General features: G+C 39.7%; 1 pseudogene; it reads right to left on the reverse strand.

Moving 5' to 3' along the window:
- LOC101567265 overlaps positions 1-5,433 on the reverse strand; it is a 23,272-nt pseudogene that overhangs the window by 5,278 nt on the left and 12,561 nt on the right.

Consider the following 5,433-nt stretch of genomic DNA (forward strand, 5'->3'; position numbering starts at 1 on the left):
TTTTTGTTTTTCTTGATATGGAAGATTTAAGATACTATTTTTATCCAGAATTCTGAATTTCCACACTGGCTTGTCTCGTTTTAAAACTGTCTTATTTTATTTTAGCTTGGATTCAGCAGGTCCTTTCAATGAGAAAAAACTCATGCACTTACATAAAAGTAACTTTTGATTGTTCATTTGTTTTAATTTCCACTTTCCCATTAGAAAGATCTGAGATTTGGTGATCCACATCCAGGCATTGATAATTCTCAATAGGATTTTAAAATAGCTGATAAAATACTCCTCACACGTGGCCTAGACAGGGACAGATAATCTGAGGGTGGTCTGACCTACTGTTGATGGTACATGATAAATTGAAAGGATCCAGAGCATGTTCTCTCCCAGGCCTGCTCAATTTTTCCAGTGCAAATGTGTGAATGTTCTAGAGAGCACAGCAGGTGTCAGGAAATAAGTACATTAGAAAGCTGTGACAACTGTTGTTTTTAGATTTTTTTCTGTAGTTATCTAAATTATAAATCTAATCTCTACTGTTATTACTAATATTTCATTTATTTCTTTCTAAAACGAAGCTTCTTATAGCTGCCATTACCTGTTTTTATCTCTTAGTCCTTTGGGGCTGACAAGATGCCGTCATCACTGCAGCGCCTGAAGGGCCCCCTTTCTAAGAGCACAGCACAAATCACCAGCTGAGGAAATTTCATCATCAGCTGGAATAGGTGCCAACTCAGTCTTCATTTTTTTCTAGTAGCTATAAAAGGCCTCTAAATTTAGAAAATGAACACTTAAAATGTCTCTCAAAATCTAAATTATTTGGGCTACCATGCAACATTGTTCTTTTCATAGAAAGATGTATACATATTCAATGGCTCATAATAAAATCATTTGTATTATGTTGAAAAATGCAGTATGACAGATCAATTTAAGCCAGGGGCTGTTTTCCTGTAAACATTTTCAACTCAGTTTTGTTTTTATCTATACCCTTCCCACATCTTATCAATAGCTGAGTTAAGATGAAACAGTACAATGATAAAATATAGTAAAACCTGGAGCTTGTAATGAAAATTCACATATCAGTTTTATGCATAAGATTTTTAAAAGATCCATCGTAAAACAGAATGATTTTTCCAAATCATATAGGTGAACTTAAACTGGTTTAAAACATTTCTTTTTAAAAAAAGTTTTATTTATTTATGTGTGTGTGTGTGTCTGTGTGTGTGTGTGTGTGTGTGTTGCCAGCTCAGCCCACCAGGGGGCAGGGCTGGCTGGCATGTGGTGCTGGGGGATTGAACCGTGGTCCCTGTGCTTTGCTAAACTTATTTTAAGTAGGTGCTTTAGACCACTGAGACATGCCTCCAGCCCCTAAAACATTTCTTAACTTGACTTAAATAATTGAAGAAGGAAAGCACTAAATATTGATAGCCCAGTAACGAGTTGTGTAAATGATGTGAGGATTTTAATTAGCCTCCTTAAGTGAGAAGCATTTTTCTATTTTACAATGATGGTAGAGGAAAATTTTTATTTTCCACTCTGGCTGCTACTTATTCCAGACACACCATTTTGCACACACACACGGATAACTTTAAGAAACACTTTTTTACTGTATTTGGTAGTTGCAGGGCCTCATTGCACAGCTTAGACTCACAGTGATCCTCCTGTAGGAGGCTTTCAGCCTCTTCAGTGCTGGGATTACAGGCATGCGCCAACATGACTAGATGGGATCATCAGCTCCGCCCACCCTAGGGGTGGGGCTTGTGCAGCACGCGGTGCCAGGGATTGAAGCGTGGTCTCTGCACTTGCCTAGGTAGATGCTTTAGTCTGCTGAGCTATCTCGCCGGCCCAAGGAACACTTTTATATTGCTTGCAGAACTGGAAACTTGAACAACCACTATGATAATCAATATGGAGATGCCTCAAAAATTTAAAAATCATAATTCTGTCTGGCCAACTAGGGCTTTTTTGAGTGTTTTTGCAAAAGAGTTGAGGACATCATATTATAGGGACACATGCACACTCATGTTTACAGCAGCACCATTTGTTATTGCTAAATTATGGAAGTGGATGTTCCCATGGAAAGATGAATGATTAAAGAAAATAAAATATTTATACACAGTGGTGTGCTACACACCCATGAAGAAGGATAAATTTCAGCTGTTTGTGGGAACTGCGCCTTAAATCCATACTGCTAAGTGGAATGAACTGGAACACAGAAGCCGACCTATTGCATGATTTCATTTATGTGAAAAACCAAAAGCATAAATAATTTTAGAAGAAAGGAAAGAAATATAATAGGAAACAGGGAGATAGACTTTGTAGTGATGGCAATAAAAGAGACAATGGGAGGTGGCATTAAGGAGCAGAGGGAAAAAGGAAGTAGAGAAAGTTAAGATGCAATATGTATATGCACCAAAGCCTTCCAAGAAACACATTTATCAGCATGACAAATATATAGTAGAAAAATAGATTTTTACATAAATAAAGCAAGACAGAGGAAAACAATAGAAAACATAAGATGGGCTGGGGAGATAGCTTGGCAGTCTAAGTGTCTACCTGTCAAGTGCAGGGACCCAGGTTTGATCCCCACTACTGCATGCCATACTGTAGTGGTGCATACCTGTAATCCCACTGTTAGAGAGGCTGAGACCACAGGATAAGTACCACTGTGAGCTGCGCAGTGAGATCCTGTACCAAATTAATTACTTTAAAAAGTTAAAATCTCCACAAAAATGCAAAACTATATATCTGTATCTATATATACATATATATATTGTTTTATTTATTAAAATACTGAGTTTATTTCATATGTATATTTGTCTCCCTACCATCTCCCTGTCTGACCACCACTACTAGTATGTCTTATCGTAATATTCCACACATAGTTAAAAGCAAGTAAAGGGTGAAGTTCCATCTTTAAAATCTAAACAGGCATTTCAGACAACACATTCTTGTCAATGGGACCTGGACAACATCTATCAAAGATGGTAGGAAAAGTTCTCACTTTGCATTATAAAAAGGCCAGCCAAGGCCAGCCAAATAGCTCAATGGATTAAAGTGCCTGTAAGCAGGCAAACGAACCGGGGTCCAATCCCCAGGCCTGCTGTGCTGAGTCTGCCCCCAGTGTGCACCAAAACAGCAACTGAGACTGGAAGTGGTGGCACATGACTGTAATTCCAGCTCTTAGAAGGCTATAAACAGGCAGATCACTACAAGTCCAATCTAGTAGTGAGACAGTGAACACCCTTTGTTGACCCTTCCTTACAACACCAAAAAGAAAGAAAGAAAAAAAAAGCCAGATAGCACCTGTTACAGAAATGAAAGACAAAAAACTTATGAAATTGTCTGAACTGTTCTCATAAAGACACTTCCTCCACTGCCAGAGATCTTGAATAGCCTCCTGCTCAGTCAGCCTGAAGCAATTCTTCATGTAATTGATGAATTTGACTTCCACTTTGGGAAGACAGCCACCTTTTTCTATACTTGCTTACATTTTTGCTTCAATGTCTTCTACAGAACTAGGTCCTTTCGGTGTTTTAGGAGTCTTTTCCTGTTTCTTGAAGGATTTCTGCCCTTTTGTTCTTGGCATTGATGGTTTTGAGTCTTTTCCATTCTGGTTTGATTTTGTGCATTTTTGGCTGGAGTATCTCGTATTGATTTCTTCACTGGAGCCTTCTCTTCAGTTTCTTCATCATCAAAATCACCATTGTCGTCATCTTCATCCTCGTCCTCATCGTCCTTGTTGTCTTCATCAGCAGTGAGTTTCCTTTTTTCTGTGGAACTCTGCTGTCACCTCCAGGGACAGATCGCTTTCCAGATACACTTAGGAGTTTTACATCTCTTTCCACCTCCTCTTCCTCCTCCGCATCTTCTTCCACAGCTACTAAATGCTGTCCACTAATATGCACAGGCCCTGAACCACACGTCAACCTTAAGACAACAGGTGGTGCGATTTCAGAGCCCTCAACGGAAACCGTTGGCTGTACAATCATTTGCAAATTTGCCAATGTTACTTTAATTGGACTGCCTTCATAATTCATAGCCTCTGCTTCAACAAGTGCAGCTCATCCTTTGCACCAGCCCCTAAACTGACCATTCTTAATGACAACTGGTGCTCATTTTCATGATTATCCACCATAAAGTGGTAATCCTTTTTGGCCTTTCGTTCACAGCCAAAGAGATAGCTCTGGGGCCTCAGGGGCTCATGTTCATATCCATCAAATCTTCCTTGGAGCAGTGGCCCGCACTTAGGTGGGACAGAACACGGATGGAAGTGAATGAGTACTGCTCCACAGGATGGACACACAGGATGGAATCAGGGCAGGGACTATATATATTTTTCAAAGAACTAAGAGACTTTAGTAGAAGTACTTTGAAGTGTTAATTTATGAAGTTCTTATATATTAAGAATTGAACCCAAGACCTTACACTTCCCAGGAAGGTGCTGTGCCACTGAGCCATACCATCAGCAAGACTATAATTTTTGAAAGGAGAGAAACATTCCATACAATGTATTTTCATATGCAACCTATATTTTTAACTGGGAGGTTTTTTGGACCATGGTAGAGGAACATGAAAATGAGACAAAACACAGAAGAAGTTTTAAAATTGATATTGTTAGTTATATTTTTATTGTCATGAAATTCATGTATATTTATGAAATATAATGTCATAGATTTTGATTTATGTATACACTGCATAATAACTCAGGATAATTAGGCTTTTATAGTTGAATAGTGAAACATCAAAATCTTTAGGGCTGTTAACACATCTGGCATCTGTTAGACATTGGATAAAAACAAATTGTGTGTGGTGATTTGACTGTGGACCCTAGTCTAAGACATTAAACATATCATGCTGAGATAATCTCGTTAGGTTGAGATTTTACAGCAAACAAAATGTCCCATGGTGTTAGAACAGTTCAGATACAGATGACTAAACCAAAATCAAGATAGCTAAATCTAACAACTAACAAATAAAATCGGAGTGAGATGACCTGGGACCCGAAGGGATCCTGAATAGACCCAGAGCACAGGCCCCGCGAGTGAGTGAGATGACCCAGGCCGCGGGATCCTGAACAGACCCAGAGCACAGGCCCCGCGAGTGAGTGAGAAGACCTGGGGTCCTCCAGATCCCGAATAGACCCAGAGCGCAGGCCCAGCACAGAACTCTTCAGCAGAACTCCCTGCAAAGAGGCTAGAGGCAAGACCCACCCAGCTGATTCATGAGCAGAACATCTTGCCAGAGAGACACAAAGGGTTCAACTCTAACGACTGCAGCAGAAAGAAGTGGAGCACAGCAGCCAGATCCAAGGAACACCCACCTGGAGGAATCTGAACTTCATAGGTCCGGACCTGGTGCTAAGGTAATAACTCTATCTAAGCTCTACACCAAAGGTCAGAAGACAGTGGTATACAAAATGACAAAGAGAAGGAACAAAAT

This window comes from Octodon degus, unplaced genomic scaffold, assembly GCF_000260255.1.
Source record: "Octodon degus isolate 3935 unplaced genomic scaffold, OctDeg1.0 scaffold00118, whole genome shotgun sequence".
NCBI classification, from domain to species: Eukaryota; Metazoa; Chordata; class Mammalia; order Rodentia; family Octodontidae; genus Octodon; species Octodon degus.